The following is a 24,275-nucleotide window of genomic DNA, read 5'->3' on the forward strand; positions in this document are numbered from 1 at the left end:
TGCTCTACCTGAAATGTCATTTCTTTACATCTCTCCAGAATCAGTTCAAATATATACTCTCCATGAAGTCTTCCCACATTGTACCCAACAGTAATCATATTTCCTTAATCTGAATTTGATGATCTTTTATTTTGTCTTTCATGCATGTCTTGAATCTAGAATCTGAATTTTACTTACTTATGTGCATATACATACAAATATATTCATCTATTGCACTATTATAAGCTTGAAGAAAATATTAAAAAGAGTATTTTATTTATACACAGGACATAGGTTTGAATTACAGCAACGTAATTTGCTACTTCTAGGATCCTAGGGATGATTTCTAGTATAACTGGGACTTGATTTCTTCTTTATTGTAAACTTCTTGAGGTCATAAACCTTATTTCTTTTTGCATCTTTCTCTCAAAACCCAGCAGAATGCATTATATGTAACAAGTGTTATATATGTTTGTTAAAAAAAGTGAATATTCTCATCAGCATAGTTTGCTATGAAATTGAACTTATCAGACATAACACAGATCCAAATTATCCAAGCATTTCTTGGATCTAATGGAATTTATCCTTATTCTATTATTTCTGGTAACATCCTAGGGTATGATAAAAGATATAATTGATGGATGATATTTATTCTAGGATATTCTAGGTATATTCTAGGTATTCTAGGATAACCATGAAAATCAATTTTCCACTCTTTAATTCCATTTATTCTATATATCACAAAGGGTTAGGGGATCCAATTAAATGTTTTCATAATTTTTCTGGATTTAAAATTATGCCATTATTTATTTAGCATTGGAGATGATAAATCAAAGATTTCAAGAGTAAAGATTTATGGAAGTATTCTGATCCTCCCAAGAACACAGGAAAATCTTACTTTTCATCATTATTTTATCATTTTTGATGCCAAGTCTCACTTGTAAAAAGATGACTCAAGGATATTCAATTGGCTCTTTAGTCAAATATTTTTTTATTTAAATAAAAAATACCTGACTTTGTCCATGCATTCCTTCCTGAAAATAGCAAACTAAGTAGCCTACTGTTTAGGAAAATTGATATTCAAATGGAATGCATGAATATGTAAAAAATAATATTTTCTTGACTACTTTCCTATTATGTATATGTATACCTGATTGAAGGTTCATAGAGAGAGAATAATTTGTGATTCAATTTTGATTTGGATATGGGAAAGGATTGAATGAAATTCCACATAGGGGGTGATTTAGATGAAGAGGGAGCATGCTCATTAAATGATACTAACTTGGAAGGAGTGCCTATTATTCTCAGACAACACTAGAATTCAACATGGCCTTGACAAATTGAAGTAGGATGTTGGTCTAGAGAAACAAGTGCAGCATAGTATGTTTAGTGAAGCTAAAAAAATAATATTCACACAATACAAAGCTAGAATTTCCAAACACAGCTAAAGATCTGTGGCCCATATAGAATTATAGCCTGAGCCATAGAAGTATATTAAATATATGTGTGTATATGTATACATACACAATAATAATAACATTTATTATTACAACTATATGCAATTATATTATAACTATACAAGTATTATTATTATTTTGCAACTAACATTTAAACAGCATTTAGCATGTGTCAGGCACTCTGCTGTGAACTTTATAATTATCCTATTTGATCTTCACGACTGGGAGAAAGGTGCTATCATCATCATCATCATCATTATTATGTAAATCTTGATAAATGGTACTACAAACAATGAAGTATAATAATATTAAATATATATACTCCAAGTGGTAAATCATGGAAATTTCTAAAGAATATAGTAAGCTAGTTATAGGAAGAAATAAACAACAAAACTAAATTAGTAGGTGAGCTTAACCTTCCTCTCTCAGAATAAAAAAATTCTAACCACAAAATAAACAAGGAAAAAAAAACTAGGAAGGTTAATAGTATACTAGAAAATCAAGATATTGATAGATCTCTGGAGAAAATTGAATAGAGACACAGAAAGAAATACACCTTTTTCATAGCAATACTTGGCACCTACACAAAAATTGGCCATGTATTAGGGCATTAAAACATCACAATTAAATGCAGAAGGGCAGAAATAGTAAATGCTTATTTTTCAGAGCACAATGCAATAAAAATTATATTCAACAATGGGCTAGGGAAAGATACATTAAAAACCAAGTGGAAATTAAATAGCCTAATTCTAAAAAATAAGTGGGTCAAACAACAAATTACAGAAACATGCCTTAATTTCATCCAAGAGAATGACAATGGGCAACATACCAAAACCTAAGAGACACAGCCAAGCAGTTTGTAGTGGAAATTTTATATTTCTAAATAGATACATGAATAAAATAGAAAAAAAAGAGATTAATGGATTGGACAAGCTCCTAAAAATGCTAGAAAAAGAACAAATTAAAACCCCCCAATTAAATACAAAATACAAAACTCCAAGGAGAGATTAATAAAACTGAAACTAAGAAAACTATTGAACTAATTAATAAAGCTAAGAGTTGGTTATATAAAAACCCCCAACAAAATAGATAAACCTTTGGTTAATTTGATTAGAAAAAAAGAAAAGAAAAAAATCACCATCATCAAAAATGAAAAGGGTGAACTTACTACCAATGAAAAAGAAATTAAAACAATTATTAGAATCTATTTTGCTCAACTGTATGGCAGCAAATCTGACAATCTAACCCAAATGAATGTATAATTACAAAAATATAAATTGCCCTGATTAATAGAAGAGTAAATAGATTACTTAGTCTAATTTCAGAAAAATAAATTTAACAATCCATTAGTGAATTCCCTAAGGAAAAAAAATTTCTAGGACAGATGGATTCACAAGTAAATTCTACCAAAAATTTAAAGAACAATCAATTCCAATACTATGTAACTATTTGGAAAAATAGATAAAGGAGTCCTGCCAAATCCTATCTATGAGACAAATATGGTACTGATACCTAAACCAGGAAGAACCAAAACAGAAAGAAAATTAGAGACCAATCTCCCTAATGAATATTTAAGAAAAATTTTAAATAAAATATTAGCAAAGATATTTACAACAACTTATCAGCAGGAAAATACATTATGACCAAATGATATTTATACCAGGAAGGCAGAATTGGTTCAATATCAAGAAAACTATTTACCACAATCAGTCATATCAATAAGAAAACCAACAGAAATTGTATGATAATCTCAGTACATGCAGAGAAAGCTTGTGACAAAATATATTAAAACACTAGAGAGCATAGGGATAAAGGGAGTTTTTCTTAAAATAATAAGCAGGATCTATTTAAAACCAACAGCAAGCATTATTTGTAATGGAGAGAAGCTGTAAGCATCCCCAATACAAACAGGGGTGGAAAATGATTCTCATTATCATCACTATTATTCAACATTGTATTAGAATGTACTAGGGGAAAACAAAACAACTAGGCTTTAGCAATAAGAAAAGAAAAAGAAATTAAAGGAATTAGAATAGATAATGAGGACATAAAACTATCACTCTTTGTAGATGATATGATGACATATACTTAGAGAATCCTAGAAAATCATCCAAAAACCTACTTACTAGAAACAATTCACAGAAGTTGCAGGATATAAAATCTAACTGCAGAGATCATTAGCATTTCTGTATGTTACTGACAAAACCCAAGTGCAAGAGATAGAGAAATACCATTTAAAATTGCTACTAACAAAACAAAATACTTGGGTGTCTACCTGCCAAGACAAACTCAAGAATTATATGAACAACATTATAAAATACTTCCGACACAAATAAAGTCAGATATAAACAATTAGAAAAACATCAATGACTCATGAGTAGGCAGAGCTGCCTCAATTGATTTCCTTGTTCTGTGATCTACCAAACTACCAAAAATCATTTTATAGAACTAGAAAAATATAACAAAATTTATCTAGAAAAACAAAAGATCAAGAATATCAAAGGAAATAATAAAAGAAAGGGAAGGAATGATGGTTTAACAGTGCTAAACCTAAAACTATTTCTAAAACAGCAGTCATGAAAATCATTTAATACTGGCTAAACAATAGAATGCAGATCAGTGGAATAGATTATATACACATAATAACAATAATCAAGGGCTATAGTAATCTAGTATTAGATGAAGCCCCAAACTCTATCTTCTGGAATAAGAACTCACTATTTTAAAAAATTTCTGATAAAACTGGAAAATACTATTTCAAAAACTCAGCATAAATCTCCATCTCATATTCCATACCAAAATATGGTTAAAATGGGTACAAGATTTAAGCACAAAGGATATAATAAACAAATAAGGACAGCAAGGGATAATATACCTATCAGATCTTTGGAGAAGGGAGGACTTTATGACCAATGAAGAACTAGAGAACATTATGAAAGGCAAAATGGACACGGATTACATTAAATTAAAAAGTTTTTGCACAAGCTATTAATGAACTCTAAGGAAAAATCTCCATGATCAGATGAATTTACAAGTGAATTCTACAAAACATTTAAAGAACAATTAATTCCAATACAATACAAAATATTGAGAAAATAGGGGAAGAAAAAAGTCCTACCAAATTATTTTTGTGACATAGATATTGTGCTGATATCTAGACCAGGAAGGATCAAAACAGAGAAAAAAATTATAGATCAATTTCTCTAATGAAAATCAGTGCAACAAGTCTTAAATGAAATGGTAGCAAAGAAATTACAGCAACTTATCACCAGGATAATAATGTATGATTAAATAACATGCAGGCTGATTTGATATCAGGAAAACTATTTGCATAATTGACTACATCAATAACCAAACTAACAGAAATCAGATGATTATATCGAGATGCTAAAAATCCTCTGACAAAGTACATCAATTCAATCATTAGAGAGTATAGGAATAAATGGAGTTTTCCTTAAAATATAAGTAGCATTTATCTAAAATCATCAGAAAGCAACTTGTATAATGAGGATAAACTAGAAGCATCCCCAATAAGATCTGGGTGAAACAAGGCTGCCCACTATCACCATTACTATTCAATATTATTTTAGAAATTTTAGCTTTAGCAATAAGAGAAGAAAAAGAAATTTAAGCAATTAGAGTAGATAATGAGGAGACAAATTTATCAATTTTTGCAGATGATACAATGGTACACTTAGAGAATCCTAGAGAATCAACTAAAACACGACTAGAAATAATTAACAACTTTAGCAAAGTTGCAGGATATAAAATAAACCAACATTTTTATTAGTGCTTCTATATGTTATCAATAAAGTCCAGCTGCTAGAGATAGAGAGATTCCATTTAAAATAAAGTGATCATATACAATAGATATCTGACAAGATAAAACCACAAACTATATGAACACAATTACAAAATGCTTTTCATACAAATAAAGTTAGATCTAAACAACGGTAAGAGTATCATGTGCTCATGAATAGGTTCAATTAATATGATGAAAATGACAACTGTACCTATTAATCTATGTATTCATTGCCATACCAATTCAACTACCAAGAAATTACAAGAAATTAGAGCTAGAAAAATACTTTTTAAAAATCATTTGGCAGAGTAAAAGATTAAGAATTTCAAGGAATTAATGAAAAATGCAAAAGAAAGTGGCCTCGCTGTACTAGATCTAAAATTATGTTAGAAAGCTGTGGTCATCAAAACTATTTGGTACTAGCTAAGAAAAATAGTAATGGATCAGTGGAATAGGTTAGATTCATAAGACACAATAGTCAATAATTATAGTAATTCAGTGTTTGATAAACCCAAAGATTTCAGCTTGTATAAGAACTCACTATTTGACAAATTTTGCTGGAAAAATAGGAAAAGAGTATGGCAGAAACTAGGCATTGACCAACATCTAACAAGTCATTCCCCAATTGATAAATGGTCAAAAGATGTGAACAGACAATTTGCAGATGAAGAAATTACAGCCATTTCTAGTTATATAAAAATGCTCTCAGTCACTATTGATTAGAGAAATGCAAATTTAGATGTACCACTTCACATCTTTTATATCCACTAAGATGACAGGAAAAGATAATGACAAATATTGGAGGGGATTTGAGAAAATTGGGACATTAATACATTGTTGGTGGAATTATGAGCTGTTTGGAGCAATTTGGAATTCTTCCCAAAGGTCTATAAAATTGTGCATGTTCTTCGATCCAATAATGTCTCTACTAGGTCTGTATGTCAAAGAGATCATAAGAAAGGGAAAAGGGCTCACATATACAAAAATGTTTATAGCAGCCCTTTTTATAGTGGCAAGGAACTGCAAACTGAGAGGATGCCCATCACTTGGGTTAATAAGTTATGGTATATGAATGTAATAGAATATTATTGTTCTATAAGATTTTCAGCAGAATAATTTTCAAAAAATCTTGGAGAATCATGAACTGATGCTAAGGGAATTGAATAGAACCAAGAGAACATAGACACAATAATAAAAATATTATGTGATTATCAACTCTTATGGACTTGGCTTTTTTCAACAATGTGGTGATTCAGGCCAATTCCAATAGACTTGTGATAGAGAGAGCCATCTGCATCCAGAAAGAGGACTATGGCGACTGAATGTGGATCCCAACATAGTATTTTATCTTTGTTGTTATTGTTGTTGTTGTCTTGCTTGTTTTTTTTCTTTGTTTTTCCCCTCTTTCAATCTGATTTCTATTGTGCAGCATAAAAAAATGTGGAAATATGTTTAGAAGAATTGCACATTAAATTGCACATTTAGAAGAATTGCATATATTGGATTATTTGCTATCTAAGGAAGGGAGGAGGGAGAAGGGAGAGAGAAAAATTTGGAAAACAAAGTTTTGCAAAAGTGAATGCTGAAAATTATTTTTGCATATATTTTGAAAATTTAAAAAAAACCTTATTATTTAAAAATAAACATATCAGCAGATAGTTAAACCAGGTAACTGATGAGCCTCAAACCTAGTGATAAATTAGCAGGTATCTACCCCAAGCATGTGAAGACTTCTCCAGGAGCTATGGATGGATGAGAACAACTTGTTCCAATGGTCACGAAGGCAGTTTTGAGGATGGAATGCTTAGAACTTAGATAATAAAGACATCAAGGCCATACACTGCTTCTGGGTCCATCTCCAATCATCTTGACTTCTGCCTTGCTACTGGACTTTGATGACTAGAAGAAAAAGTGAGGATGATGACCTTCTATTACTCTGCCTCACTTATATCCAATTTATTCAGAAGTCAATACATCACCCATAATGTTTTTGATTCTCTTCAAAATGAAGAATAAACAACAACAAAGAAAATGACAGTGGAAAAAAATCAAGAAACTGAAATATTCTAATATCAATTCATAAGGAAGGCACAATCCTCCTTTTTCCATATGGGAAAATTTGGAATCAGAAGATTGTAAGAAATCTGTAACAGTTTCTATATTATCATCCACAAATTGTTGTACAGACTCTGCTTGACAGAAAATTCATGTCCTCTTGAAAGTTCATTCCATTTTTGAAACATCATTTTCTTTCTTATTATGAGAAGAATTCTACCTTCCTGGACCTTCATTGGGCCTAATAATGCCTTCTGAAGACAAAAGAAAGAAGTTCAGTGATTATATCATTTAAACGATCTCACCTTTTTTATCATCTCTTTTTTTAATTACCAATTTTTTTCTTAATTTTTAATTTTTTTCTTTAAATTTAACAAACTGAATCATTTACATATAAAAATAAGAATAGAAAAAAGGATTTCTTATGAAACTATGAATCTTTAATAAGTATAAGTTTTTAAAGTTCCCATTAAATGTAACACAATCATACAAACTCTGCTGTTTGTCAGTCTTGTTCTATACTTTGTTTTCCTTCCTTTACTCATTTTAATATTTCATTCATTGATGATGTTTTTTGTATCATTATATTGTCTATTGCTTTTCTTCCTTCCCATAATTCTCTATGCAAAAATAAAGCTTTCTCTTATTCTTAAAAATAAGGAGAGTAAGCAAAACAAATTCTCCCATTGGCTATGACTGGAAATGAATACCTCATTGACACCTCTGGTCTTTCACCTCTCTACAATGAAGTGAAGCTGGCTTTATAATCCTGCTTAGATGCTTAGAGAAAGAATCTAGAAAAATATGACTTTGTGCTTACTCTTCTGAGACCAATATTTATGGTGGACCTAATCTAATTTATATTTAGAAACCTCCATTTTAAATTTAAGGATGAAAACCCAAATAGGGGGAAAAAAGGATAAATTTAAATGTTTTAAAGGCAAGAGAACATGTGAAGAAAAAGTAAAGGGAGTTAACTTTAGAAGAAAAGTCTTAAGAGGAAACAACACCAACAATGGTCTTTGAATAAATAAAACAATTAGAAAGAAGAAAATGAAATTACTATTGGTTATCCATAGATTTTTTAAATTAAATACATTAGAATGCAGAAATAAGCATTTATATAAGGCACAAGGAATGGTCTAATGGAACAAACAGTTAAACATTAGAAGGATTTAGTTTGTTATTGTTTACATCCCATTTGAGTTCTTCTTGGCAAAGATACTGGAATGGTTTGCCATTTCCTTCTCCAGTTCATTTACCGATGAGGAAACTGAGACTGACAGTTAAGTGACTTGCCCCTGATTTCATAGCTACTAAGTGTCTGAGGCTAGATTTGAACTTAGGAAGATGAGTTTTCCTGTTTCTAGACATGACACTATCTACTGCATCAACTAGCTGCCCAATGATTCAATTAGAAAGTTTAAAATTTCTTTATTAGATGTTTTTTTAAAATTACAAATAAAAACATAAATAAATACATATACACACATAAATACATGAGAACTTATGCAAATTAGGTGCCATAAATTATATGATTATTTGAAATGTTTCTAGTCTCATGATTCTGAAACTTCCTGCTTCTTTTGAGGTCTCAAACAAATATTAATGCTCAATTTTTTCTCTGTTCAAAAGCACATGATAGTCTGCTAAGTCTGTACTGAAATGCTATAAAAATAAAGCCCTATAATACAGCAACATAGAAAGAACCATTTTACAAGAAGTAAGGAAGTGTCAAATATTTTTAGCTTACATGTAAACCCTTTTGCAAAATGTGTGAAATGCATATTATAATATTCATCTTTCAGTATTGAAGGGGGAAAAGGAGAATTATTTCATCATTACATTGTTAGAAAATATTACATTTTCTCTCTGGGAAACAACAATGGTACCAGGGAGGTAATCAGTTTTGTTTAGCAAGAAAGCTCCACATGCTAAAGTTCTTAGTTGTCAGCAAGTCTAACTACTCCTCAGTACAAATCATCTTCCAGGCACAGCCGAATGCAACATTACTTTCACGAGAAACTATGGGGAAAAGTAGCTATTAGGTATAAATACTCTCACTTGCTGAATTGTTGATGCTTGCCCTTCATAAATCAAAACATTACCAAATCTAAACTAAGGCTAACAGTATAAAAGACTTTATTGTTCCAGTGCCCCATTGATGACACAAGTATTAACCAGCCCTATTGTTTTCCATGCGTGGGATTCTGCAACTGTTAACACTATTGGGCTGTTTAACCATTAGCTAAATATATATTAGGCTGAATCACAGAAACCATGGAAGGAGGCCCCTAGCTATCTAGCAAGTTTGGTTAGGATTTCTGTTTGGTTCTACCCTTTACTATGATTAAACTGCTTTATTTATGACAATAATTGTTACATATGCTCTCAGGTGATTTATTGTTGTGGATGGCAAAGCAACACCCTGAAAGTTTGCCAAAAGGCGTCAACTGTTATTGATATGTACATAAAGATGATAAATGATGAACTATATCCACCAAATTGCTACCAGTTATTATTAGTTATTACTCTTGTTTTATTTTGTGAAGATTACTCCGTGCGATGATGGCCTTAGGGGCTCTAAGCATTCCTGTTGGGTGAGCACAGGCGCTAAAGGTGTTCTTAGACACGTACAGTAATGCCAGTCAGTAATCTGGAGACAATTTATAAAGATTCGGGCTCAGATTTCAAAGAGCCATTCAGACACCTACGCTTCAACATACTTTTCATAGTTGAGTCCTTATAGTAGACGATTCCTCATTTTGTAGGCTTAATGAGTGTCTACTATTTTTAACCAGGATTTCCAACAGCCAAGCACATAAGGCCCCAGTCTTCTGCCTTGATAGCAGGCATTTCTTCAAGGTTCAGGATTTCTCTGCCTTAATTCAAGAAAGGAAACATGAGCTAGTCAGAAATTGGGGAAACATGGCAGGGCATGGATATGGCAGGCCAGGTGTATAGGGGCTGGAGTTCCAGACAGAGATATATTAGGCACATTCTACAGATCTGATAAAGGAAAATCCACAGAGAATTGGCCAGGAATCACAAGGGATTTCCTTGAACAAAGGGTCTATCAACCAAAGCTAAATTTTGGTGGTAAAGAGAAAACTTAATATAAGATTAGGGCTCCAAATTAGATTTAGTTATATTAAATTAACTATAGTTATATTGTTAATGCTGACATTATGTCTCTGTTTTTGTTTCTATTCTTGTTTTCTGTCTATTTTTAATCTCTATGTCTTTCATTTCTTATGATATTATATATACACATGCTCTAGTGCCTTTCTTTTCCATATAATCTGCCATAACTAAGGCCCTGAATGACTCTACAAACTACTTAAAAGAAACTGAGTAAATCTAAGTTTCTTTTGATCAAATTGAATTTGAACTTTATTGTTTTGTTCTGAATTGACCCCAAAAGTCATGAGCTTGACTCAACACCTTTTGAACTCGCGCACGTGTGCGCGCACACACATGCACACACACACATAAGTCCTAAGAATTCCTATAAATACTTGCCTGTATAAATCTACTATTCTAGCCCAAATTTAAAAAAAGTTTTGCCTAGTGTGATAGATCACAAAACAGAACCCTCTTTAATAAATAAGATATATATATATATACATTATACATATAAATATATTTATACATATATGTATATGTAGGTATATGAAATGCCCTTCCAAAATATTAAGCAGTAAATATCCCCGACATATTTCTGAAAAGACCCCATCACATTCCAGATTATAAATTCTGGTGAAGTTTACCATCATGTATGCTAAGCAAAGTTATGACAAAATAAAAGAAAATAAGTCTCAAAGTAAAGCTTCAAAGTTGGCCAGGAGAGATATCTTGTCTTCCCTCCAATTAAAACCTCAAGGAATCTAAACCATAGAGTGGAAATTCCATTGGCAGAAAGAAGGGCGAAAAAAGAAGAAATATATTCAAATGTTGCCTCCACTGATCTGTTGTCATATGTGAGCAATAATTAATTATATCTCTGAATAGAATAGATAGTATAAAAAGAAAAATATGTAGAAAGCATAAAAATTAAAACAACCTACTAAAATTAAAACAACCTACTAGTATATACATAAAAATGGATGTTATATTTTATGCAGGGAATTCCAAAATTATTTGTGAAGTTTTAAATTATTAATGTTAAGATAGGCTAAGACTTTTAACACACCTTATTTGCAGTAGTTAGACACAAAGTAGTTGGAATTGTAGGCATTAAGATTTGTAGAAATCAGAAAAGTTTTCATTCAAAAGATGGTTCCTGAGCTGGATTGTAAAGAAAGAGAAGGATTATGTAAAGCACAGATAAGAAGGGATGGCTTTCTAGGCCTGGGAAAAACACCACTGCAAAGGCATAGAGATGGAAAATGTTATGTCATGAATAAGAATAGAAAAAGTCCAGTTTGGCTAGATTACAGATTATGGGAAGGTGAATAATGTGTGATGAGGTTGAAAGCTAAACTAGAAGGTTATGAAGATTCTTAAAAGTCCAATAGAAAAAAAAAATAAAATTTACTGAGGCAGTTGATTGTTTAATAGAATCACAAATCAGAGTTGAATTTAAGGTACGTTTTACTAGTAGTACTCCATGAGATAGACACTAGATTATAAAATAATTGAGACCACAGGGAAACCAAATAGGAGGTTGTTGCATTAATCTACTAGAGAAGTATATAAGGGCCTGAAGTAAAGTGGCAGTTGTATGCATAGAGAGGAATCAAATGAAAAAGAGACATCATGAAGGTGAATAGAGCAAGATTTGCACGTGATCTGGTATAAAAGGAAGAAATAGGAAATGACCACAAGGTTCCGGTTAAAAAACTGAACTGAACTGTGGAAAGGATTATGGAGCAGAGATTTATGTTTCATTGTTACTAATACCAAGCAACTACTGAATACATATTGCTGCAGATATAACTGAAAAAAAAAATTAAAATATATGAATAATTCTAATCTTTTTACATGACCTTTGAGCATGTAAAGACTAATAATTTCCTATCTTTCCCCAAAGTTCTCGTCTCCAAATTAAATATCCCCAATTCCGTCAACAAACTTCATATGGTTATTTTAAATGAGGTATCTCTTGCCTATCTCTTCTTGCAGGACTTTGTTTGTAACAGGAATGCTGATGATTTATGTGAATTTACTTTATATCCTGCTACTTTGATAAATTAGTGTTTCAACTAACATGTTAGTTGAATGTTTGGGATTTTCCAAGTGTATCATCATATTGTCTGTTAAAAAAAAAGATATTTTTATTACCTCATTCCCTATTCGGATTCCTTCTTTGTCTTTTCTACCCTTATTGCTATTACTAGGATTTTTAATACAGTGTTGAATAATATTGGTGACAGTGGATATCCTTGCTTCAAAACTCATCTTACTGGGAAGGCTTCTAGCTTATTCCCATTATAAATAATATTCACTGATAATTTTAGGGTTTTTTAAGTCTAAGGAAAAAATCACTTATATCTGTATTATTCAAATGTTTTAAAATAGGAATGAGTGTTTTACTTTCTATATCTATTAGTAATCAATTTACTCAATACATCTATTGATATAATCATATGATTTTTAAAACTTTTATTATGGATGTAATCAATTGTGTTTGCAGTTTCCTTTATGTTTAACATCCCTGCCTTACTGGTATAAATTCCACTTGATCATAATGTATGATCTTTGTAATATATTATTGCAAATTTTCAGCTAGTATTTTATTTAGGATTTTTACATCCATATGCTTCAGGGAAATTGGTCTATAATTTGCTTTCTCTGATTTACTCTTCCTGTTTTGTGTCAATAGCAAATTTGTTTCATAAAAGGAGTTTGTTAGGACCTCTACTCTGCCTATTATTCCAAATTATTTTTATTGGAGTTACATTAAATGTTTGATAAAATTCACTTGAAAATCCATTTGGTCCTGGTGCTTTTTTTCTTTAGAAGTTATTTTATGACCAGATTGGCTAAAATGATCAAAGAAAAGCAACCAATGTTGGAGGGGACACTAATTCATTATCATAGAATTATGAACTTATTCAATCATTTTGGGGAGCAATCTTGAATTGTTCCCAAAGAGCTATTAAACAGAATAAATACTTTTGACCCAACAACAACTCTATTTGATCTATTTCTAAAAATGATAAGGCAAAAAAGGGAAAGAAGCTCTATGTTCTAACATTTTTATAGCAGCAATCTTTGTAGTAGCAAAAAAACAAAACAAAACAAAACAAAACTGGAAATGGTGAGGATATTCATTAATTCGGGAATGGCTGCACAAATTTTGCTATATGACTGATGGAACACTACTGAGCTATAAGAAATGATGAATTCCGTAATCTTAGAAAAACATGGATAGATTTACACATAATAATGAAGAGCAAAATGATCAAAACTAAGAGAACATTGTATACAGTAAAAGCAGTATAGTTTTAAGAACATGATAATGTTTTACATCATTACACATGTATATCTTGTATCTGCTTACAATCACAGGGAGAAAGAAAGGATAAAAGGGAAGGAGGAAGAAATAGAACTGAGGAACTAAGAACTTAAAAAAGTTATAAAAAGTTTTAATAAGCAATCTGGGATTATGCTCAAAGAGTTATTAAACTACATATACTCTATGACCCAGAGATGCCACTGCTTGATTTATTTCTGAAGGGATTAGGGAAAAATGAAAAGAAGCTATGTGTTCTAAAATGTTTATAATAGTTCTGCTTGTGGTGGCAAAAAAAAAATGCCTGAAAATTGCAAAAATGATCATCAACTTCTATAATGGCTGAACAATGCTTGTGGTATAAGATTACAATGGAATAGTATTTTCTATAAGAAATGATGAGCTGGATGATCTTAGAAAAACATGAAAAGACTTGCATAAAATAATGAAGAGTGAAATAAGCAGAACCAAAAGAATATATTACATTCTTATAACAAGAATGTTTTAAGTAAAACTTTGAGTGATTAATTCACTTTATTATTAATATATCTTCATAATATGCTAATTTTATCTAGAGAAAGCTCGGATACAGAATTATTTTACATATGCATACATATTACATATCTACATGTCAACATATTCATATATGTATTTAATTATAGTTATTTCTAGTTTTAGTGAAGGGGAAACAGATTTACATTATATTTTTATATGTTTAAAAGGAATTGTACACAATAGATTTGCAACTTCATGTGCAGGTTTTTATGTGGAGAAATACTAAATAAGACAGGACCTCAATGTCTGAAAACTGCATTTCCTTACCTATAAATGGCATTGCTTTCTTAAAAATTTTCTTTATATCCCAGCCTTTAGCACGGTGCCTGGCACTTAGTAATCAACACTTAATAAATGTTAATTGAGTAACAATTGATTAATATAATTGCTAACTTATAGAGTTACTCTAAGGATCAAATATGAGGGACATGTCAAAGACTTGCAAAATTTAAAGGCACCATATGTGTCAAATAATAATAATAATAATAATAATAATAATAATAGATTAGATCAACAGGAAAAAAGCTAATATGCTCTTATTAAAATGGTTCAAAATACCAGATTGATACACTTATAATCTGTTTGTGTTTTTGTTTAGGGCATGGAAATACAGCCCTACTGTCAGGGAGTATAGTAGATTTACACTATAAAATTACTGAAAATTGCATGGTCTACTGTTTTTTGATAATATTACAAAAGATTTTTCCTGGCTCATATAAGCTTTAAAAAAAGGGACAATTCTAAAAATATTTTTTTAAAAACTTTCTATCTCTAATATAGTTTCAGTTTGCTTTACAAGCCTTGACTTTCCTTTCTCTTACTTGAATCAAATGAGGGGACTCACATTGAAGTTATCTCCAGTTTAGTCTCCTCATGATTAGAACATTGGGGACAATTTAGTCTATAAACTTCTCCCAATTCCATACCCTCATATCTCATGGTTAACAAATTTTGACCAACTGCTCTGCTATTCCCTGAGATTCAGACTCTTATTGGCCCAGGTGACTACACCATTATAGCTGCATCTCTACCCAGTTCACCCCTCTCTACCTCAACCTACCTTTTCCCCTCTCATTCCTTCTCTGCTCATTTACCAAATAATTATCCCTTCTCCATTATTTTTTAAACAGAACTTCATTCTTACTAGACCTCTCCTCTACTTTGTATTTGCTTCTCTCCCTGGTTTCAGTCGCACAGAATAAGATGCCCCTCTTGATTAAACTCATCACTTCTAAATTCACCCTCATTCTGTAAATTCATGTCCCAATTAACACCATCACCCTCTGTCTTCTCTCCTCTCAGTTTGGAGGACTACAAGGTGCAAAACTCCTACCAATGTCTTCCTTTATTAAGGGAAGAAACTGGATGCTTATCACAGTTCCTAGGTAGATACTTAACATGCTTATTAAATTGGGTTAGATTGGATTGGATTATTTTAGCACAGTAGAAAAAAAACTGAGGTTTTTAAGTTATTGTTAAGTGACATGTCACTTGACTTCAGTTTCCCCATCTGTAAAATCAGATGATTGCACTGGATGGCTTCTGACATCCTTCTTAGCTTTAGATTTCCTATCCTATTATCTGAGAATAGATTGCTTCTATTTTCTGACATTCACTGAAACCCAATTCTTTCCAGAAAACACCAAATCCATTATAAGGGCTAATTAAAAAATATATTTTGGTGGGGGTGTTGATGGGGAGAGAATTCTGGGAAGATGGTGGAGTAGTTCAGAAAATTCCAAGTTCTCCAGATTTTGCCCACAAACAAAACAAAATTGTGCCTCAGGGCTGACACAGATTAGTGAAAAACAAATAAGACTTGGGGCAGAGCAGGGGTCCTCCTGGAACAACTTGAGAAGAATTGAAAAAAAGACCCCAGGATTGGATTTTAACAGGTGGGAAGTGTAAATACCTCCAGACGACCTCAACAGAAATAGCAATGGGAAGCTTCAGGACCAGAAAGGTTCAGAGGTAAACCCTGCCTGCCACAAGCACAGAAAAAAATTCACTGATCTTTACCCCAAAGAAATCCTACAAAAGAAAACACATAGGAACATTTTCCCTAAATTTTGAAATCCCCAAATCAAAATTTTACAAGAAGCAAAAAAAAAAATCAAATATGCTTGTTATAATTAAAATTTTACAGATTGTATAGAATTTATCAATACCTACAACAAAAGACCCTTAAGTCCTGGATTGTTATATATAATCAATCAAAATAATTAAACTTGTGGCCAAAAATATAGTATTCAGCAATACTAACCATAAAATTGAATGAGAAAAAAAGAACATTTAACAAACTCATAATTTTTCAGGATTTTGTCTCAACCAAACTTGAACTTAATAGAAAATTTAACATATAAGAACCAACATCAAAGACTAATTTCAAGAGACATAACAATGACAAACTGGGTTTTACATGTTGTAATATAAATACGTCTAATTGACATCAGTAATTGAGTAGATCAAAAGAAAGATCAGGAACAGAGCTGATAATTACCTGACTCTAAAAAGCAAAATTGCCTAGGAAAAAATGAAAAATAGCAGTTATGCTATGCAAATGAAATGCAAAGGAAGAAATGATAAAGAGGCATTAGATAGGAGAGGAGGGCCTGTAATTCTGACAACATACTCATATTGGGAACGAGTTAAATAGAGAAGAATATAGATATACATACACCCACATACAAACACACACATACACAATGAAAGGTATAATATCCTCCAAAATTTATAAAGAAATGAGAGGAGGGAATAGGATAAGGTGGTGTATAGGAGGGTGTCAAAATTAATATGAGTGGGATAAAATGTCAAAATTAATGGGAATGGAGTAAATGGGGAGGGAAAAAGTAGGGGAGAAAATAAATGAGGAATCTATGGGGAAAGGGAAGTTAAGTAATAGCAAGGTAAGGCCAGGAGTAGAACTAAAGTAGACGAGTTAGTAGGGATAGGAAATAAGAGATATATACAAACACAATAACAAGGATCAGGAATAGAACTCATTAGGAAAAAATATAGGGCTATTAATCATTGATATCAAAGTCAAACTTAAAGATTCATTTAAGAGAGAAATCTATGTTATATTTCAGCCAAAATTAATATTGTTTTAGATGCATGTCTATATGTATGTGTGTATGTTTATGTGTGTGTGTATGTATGCATGTAGATATATGTGAGTGTGTGTGTGGGTTTGGACAGACAGATATATAGATACATAGATATAGATATGTGTATATAAATATATCTCTGCTTAACTATAGCTTGCTTAGGAAGATAAAAGGGAAAAAAAGAATAAAGTAAAAAGTATGTAGCAAAGAACAAAAGAATAGTCTACAAGAAAGCAAAGAAAATATGAACAATAATGAATGTAATGTCTTCTATCATTTTATATGCTGTTTTGAAATAGAAATTTATTCTTATGTATTTTGAATCTTCTCTGATGTTCTGCTAAGTAAGACAATATTTTGTTTTGTTTTTATTTTTGTTTTTGTTTTTGTTTTCTTATTTTGTATTTAGTTCAATCAAAGGAAAAAAAACTTCCCCTACCCTCTTATATTCCCTCATTCTATTGTCCCCATTCTACTTTGTTTATTTCATTCTGTCACAATTTTGGTTTTATAGTTACCTATTTCAATAAGGTATTATTTATCCTCCACCCATGAATCTTTTACTCTTTTGACTTTCAATCATTTGTGGTTAATCCTCAATCTATTTATTTCCAAGATCCATCTTCTATGTTTCTACTTCTTAAAATATCTTAGGGAAGTCCCAAAGATATGCAGATTGGGTCCATGTTACAGAACCTGAACTTGGTCTTCATTGTTTATTTCATAGATTTAGAGCTAGAAAAAACTCTTAAATGCCACTGAGTCCAACCCCTTCCCTTTAGAGATGAGGAAACAGACCTGGAAAAATTAAATGATTTGTACATTGTCACATGAGTAATCACCATTAGATTTTGAATATAAACATATCATACCTCTGTGGGCAGTGCAGGACTTGAACTAAGGAATCTGAGTTTGAAATGAAGTTTTAGGCACTTCATTGTGACCTCAAATATGTATCACTTAACTTTTGTAAAATAAGATAGTTGGGTTGAATTGCCTATGAGGTCCTATTATTGTTGTTCAGTTGTGTTCGACTCTTCATGATGCTATGGAAAATAAGGTATGCCAGGTCCTTCTATCACCCACTATCTTTTCCAGTCTGTCCAAGTTCATGTCTCTTGTTTCTATGATGCTATCTATCCATCCCATCCTCTGCTGTCTCCTTTTACCTTCAAATTTTTCCAATATCAGGTTCTTTTCCAAGGAATCCTGAGTTCTCAATATGTGGCTGAAGTATTTTAGCTTTAGTTTCCATATTTGATCTAGTAAATAAACTGTATTAATTTAATTATTGACTGATTAGTTCTCCTTGATGTCCAGGGTACAGTTTTCTCCAGCATCACAACTTAAAAGTATTGATTCTGCAATACTCAGCTTTCTTTATAATCCAACTCTCACAGTCATATATTGCTACTGGAAAACCATGGGCTTTGACTAAATGGCCTATTGTCAGCCAAATGATGATTCTGCTTTATTTTTAGCATGCTATCCATATACACATTTACCATGGCTTTTCTTCCAAAGAGAAACCATCTTTTAATTTCATCAAAACAGTCACTATCTGCAATCATCTTTGAGCCCAAGAATATAAAATCTGACATTACTTCCATTTCTTCCTCTATTTGCTAGGAAGTGATAGGAACAGTTGCCAAGATCTTGGTTTTTGATATTAAGCTTCAAGTCAGCTTTAACACTCTTCTTCTTCACTCTTATCAAGAAGTTTCTTAATTCCTCTTCACTTTCTGTTGTCAGAGTAGTATCATCTGTATATCTAAGAATGTTGATGTTTCTCCTTGCAATCTTAATCCCAGTTTTTTTTAATTTATCCATCTAGAATTTCACATAATGTTTTCTATATGTAAATTAAATAAAGAAGGTGACAATAAATACTCTTATCATAATTTTTTTCTGAACTTTTTTTCCCCCAATCTTAAAGGAATCAGCTATTCCATGCTTAATTCAAAATGTGTCTTCTTGGCCTGCACCAAGATGAGGTGGTACTACTCCCATCTCTGAAAATTTACCACATTTTGTTGTGATCCATACAATTTTGCAAAGGCTTTAATGTGGTCCACAAAGTAGGAGTAGAAGTTTTTCTGGAACTCCCTTGCTTTCTCTACAATCCAGTAAATTTGAGAATTTGGGCTCTAGGTCCATGGAATCTTGGAAAACCATCCTGCTCTTCTGATAATTCTTAATTCATATATTACTGAAACTTAGCTTGGTGAGTCTTAAGCATAACCTTGCTTTAGTGTGAAGTGAGTATAATTATGGTAATTACCATAATTTGAACATTCTTTGGCATTTTCCTTCTTTAGAAATGAAATGTAAACTGACCTTTTCCATCCCAGTGACCTGTTGAGTTCTTCAGATTTGCTGTTATATTGAGTATAGCATTTAAGAGCATCATATTTTAGGATTTTAAATAATCCAGCTGGAATTCCATCACCTCCATTAGGCATTTTTTTAGCAATGCTTCCTAAGGCTCACTTATATTATTCTCTGGGAAGTTGGATTCTATGTGAGTATAATTATCATGATTATTAGTGATGTTAAGATTTTTTAAAATATAATTCTCTTGTGTATTCTTGTCACCTCTTTTTAATCTCTCTGGCTTCTATTAAGTCCCTACTATTTTTGTCTTTCATCATTCCATGAAATTTTCCCTTGATATCTATAATTTTCTTAAAGAAATTTCTTGTCTTTCCCATTCTATTCCCTTCTCTTATCTCTTTGCATTGCTCATTTAATAAAACCTTATCTCTCCTTGCAATTTCTGAAATTCTGAATTCATTTGGGTATAATTTGCCCTTTCTCTTTCCCCTTTCCTTTTCCTTCTTCCCTCAACTATTTGCAAAGCATCCAGACAGCCTTTTTGCCTTCTTGCTCTTTTTTTTTTTCTTTGGAATTCTTTTTCAATTGCTGTTTCCTATACAGCATTACAAAGCTCTTCAGGCACTCTATCTGCTAGATCTAATCCTTTAAATCTATTCATTACCACCATTTCAAATTCATAAGAAAAGTTATTTAGGTCAACTATACATGGTCTGTAATTTTTCTCTACTTTCTTCAACTTAAGTCTGAATTTTTCAAAGATACTCATGATCTGATTCATAGTCAACTTTTGGTCTTGTCTTAATTGTATATATTTCCACTTCTATCTGAAACATATATAAACAACCTGATTTTTATATTGATTACCTGTTGATATCCATGTATAGAGTCTCCTTTTGATAAGCTGAAAAAGAGTGTTTGTTATGAGCAATTACTTATTTTGACAAAATTCTACTAGTTTCTGCCCTGCTTCATTCTGTATTTCAAGCCCAAACTTTCCTGTTATTCCAATTTTTTTTAAATTTCCTACTTTGGCATTCAATTTCCTGTGGTGAATGAGACATCTTCTGTTTTTTCTTGGTGTTATTTAAAGAAGATATATATATATATATATATATATATATATATATATTTATATATATAATAGGTTTTCATAGAACTGATCATCTTGTATTTCTTCAGCATAAGTAGTTAGAACACAGACTTGAATTATTATGGTGTTGAATAGTTTACTTTGGATTTAAATATATATCATTATTGTCTTTGAGATTATAAACAAGTAAGGCTTTTCTTATCCTTTTATTGACTTTGAGGATTATTCCATTTCTTCTAAGAGATTCTTGTACACAGTTGCATATGAAATGACCACCTGAATTAATTCACTCATTCTCATTTAAATTCACTGACACCAAAACTGTTGATATTTCATATTTCCATCTACTTAGATGGAAAGTAGCTTACTTTGGTTCATAGATCCTACACTCCCCCTTTCTTTCCAATATTGATTTTTTTTATAGCCTCAGACTTTTATTTGTAATCAAATATATCCGCAGCTTAGTTTCCTCTTGGCTTTAGCCCACCACCTTCATTAGTACTGGAGCTACTTGCTTACTTACTCTCTATTCTCCTCCAATAGTGTTTGGGACTCTTTCTGACCCAAGAGACTCATCTTCTGATGTCATCTGTTTTAACATTTTAATACTATCAATGGGGTTTCCTTGGCAAAAAATAATGGAGTGGTTTGCCATTTCTTTCTATACTTCTTTTGTCAGAACTCTCCACAAAGATCAGTCCATCTTGGTTGTTGCCCTGCACTGAATGTGTAGCTTATACTTTCATTGAGTTACTTAAACCCCTCTACCATAATAAGACAGTGATTGGGGGAAAGCAGAGGATATCACACAAGTAGAAGAATCTAAGTTTCTGAAGATAAGACCCAGACTTCCTCCTCACTGAAAAATAAGAATGTGTAAACCTCTCAAATAGTCTCAGATATGAACTCATTGAAATGAAGAAATTCTTTACTTGCTTGTTTTTATATATATCCAGTTCTTAGCAAAGTACATAGCATATAATAAATAATTAAAATTCTCTCTGTGTATCTCACTGTCTCAGTTTCTGTAGTCTCTGTCTCTGCCTCTCTCTTCCTCTCTGTCTCTCTGTCTCTGTCTGTCTCTCTCCATCTATACTATTATATTGCTCAATAAAGTTTGTTAGAATGAATTAAATTGAACTTACCTTCTGTATGAAAGGCATGACTCTGTATTAATTTCCCTCTTTAGGAAGATTTTTAAGTGTTCATTTCTTGGAATGCTAAAACCCCATTTTTTATACTAATTTTATGAATGATTTCATACACATATAAAATGTAACAATTTAAGTTTTGTAAAATGAATGTTTCTTTTTCTTTTTTGTTTTTAAATGAAAGCTTTTCTCTTTGGCTTTTAAGACATACTGTTATTATCTATGAATGCTTAAGTTTTAAGATTTTTAGTTTCCTCATTGTAGAAGATATTGAAGTGAGTAATCATTTCCCCATAAAACATTTTATAAAATGCAAGAAGTTGGCTTTGAAAATGTGGTATGCAATATAATTAAAATCCAAATCTAAAAGCACAGTATGAATTTCATAGTATTAATATGTCCACAAAAGAAAAGAAAATGGGAATGAAAAAAGACAAAGGGACGGGTGGAGGTGGTAGAGGAAGAAATTACAAAAATCCTACGAGTGACTGTAATTAATTTTGTTTCTCTATATAGATTCTCAACTAGCCCATCTACATTCCTTACCAAGCACTGTGATCCAACATGTTAAAAAAAAGGGGAAAAATGTATGTTGATGTCTCTAGTCACAATGGAACATGTAAATGATTAAAGAAACTGAATAAAATCTCAACTCCAGAACATAACGGACTCAGCATGAGTCCACAAAGAAAGATCCAGCCAGAAATCCCACCACACCCAAGTCTGAGCAAGAATTAAAAACAAAACACATACCAAAGAACTGATATAATTTTAAAAACATGCATCTTTTTTTTCTTTCCCTCCCAGATTCAAAAAAGTCCCTCTTTGCTCTCCTAAAGTAAGAAAGCAAACAAGCAGTAAAGATTTATTTTATTTTTTTTAAATGGCAGTGCTCAAGTTTCAAGTACTGCCAAGACTTGAAGGAAAAGCAAAAGGAAAAGGAAAGCAAAAGAAGATTTCTTCACCCTCCTTATACTCTCTGAGGGTGAAGATATATTAATAATATTGGAATGAGAACTGATCATATTTAACTTACAGGCAATCTGTTTTCTTCCATGTTTTCCAAGATCTCCAAGGTATCCACATACATGTCCAAGGTAACATTGGGTAATTCTAAATAAAAATAATAATAATAATTCCATGAAAATTATTGTTCTGTTAGCTAGGATTTTGAGAAATACATTAGTCTTATCAAAACAAAGTTATCAGAGGATTTCCTACCTCTAAAAAGACTAGCAGTCACTTTTTATACTAATTTGGTTCTTCAATTTTTAGAGTGAATTTTTCTTCAGTAAAGGACTCTTCCTCAAACTTAATTCACTAATCCCCTTTTAATTTAATTCAAATTTTGGAAAACTGACTATGCCTCCAACATTATGAGAAAACATACCCCCTGCCCTTGAGAATCTTACATTTGATCTTTCCCCTGAGGAAGGAAAAACGTGTTTATAGATTTATTATAGAATAATTAGTTCAGACACTTGGGACTATTGGTATGTTTAATAGGAGTTCTTAAAATAGGAAGATCAACATTAACAAGAGTAGTTCAGAAAAGACTTTTGAAGGAAATGGAATTGAATATAGACTTTGAAAAATAAGTAGTATTTAGATAGATGAACAGAAGAATGAGAACACTATATAGGCAGTATGAGCTCCAGCCAGAAAGGAGACCCAAGAATGATCTTGGCATATGCAAACAATTAGGAGAATTGAAAATGTAATTTTATTTTTTAAAAAGTCTAATATTTTCTAGTTGTTTGCCCATTAAAGTTTCAACATTTTTAGCTTTGACATTCTAGGCTTTCTATGGGTTTTGACTTAACTCTACCCAGTTTGATTTAACACATTTTTGTTCACTTATTCTGTGAAGCAGCTAAAAATAAACTAGTAGCTGTTTTTAGAATGGGTCATCCCTTTTTTTGTCAAGATGATGTGCTATATATCCAGTCCCTAGTCCTGTGCCTTGTACCTAAAAAATGCTTAAATTTATTTCCTAATCCTGTATCTTGGTGCACAAATAACTTTACTGCCTGTTGATATTTTAACCCATACAAAATGCAACCTTCTCACAAAACCTCACTTCCAGCCCAAAGTGACCTCTATCCTGTCAAGATTCCCACATCCCTTTCATTGTACTCTTCTTCATTCAATTCAACAATCTAAATTCTATATAGATTTATTATGCACCTATTGTTTCAAAGACCACAAGTAAAACATCCCTTCCTCTCCCAGAACTTATATATATGTGTGTGTGTATATATATATATATATATATATATATATAT

General features: G+C 31.6%; 1 long non-coding RNA gene across 1 annotated transcript; it reads right to left on the reverse strand.

Moving 5' to 3' along the window:
* Positions 1–8,821: 8,821 nt before the first annotated feature.
* On the reverse strand, positions 8,822–23,502 carry LOC141554244 (uncharacterized). The gene is made up of 3 exons (XR_012485804.1): positions 23,212–23,502; positions 23,027–23,103; positions 8,822–10,175 (listed from the first exon to the last, which is right to left on the reverse strand). It is a non-coding gene; the product is annotated as an uncharacterized LOC141554244 (long non-coding RNA).
* Positions 23,503–24,275: the final 773 nt, after the last annotated feature.

This window comes from Sminthopsis crassicaudata, chromosome 1, assembly GCF_048593235.1.
Source record: "Sminthopsis crassicaudata isolate SCR6 chromosome 1, ASM4859323v1, whole genome shotgun sequence".
In the NCBI taxonomy this organism is placed as follows: Eukaryota; Metazoa; Chordata; class Mammalia; order Dasyuromorphia; family Dasyuridae; genus Sminthopsis; species Sminthopsis crassicaudata.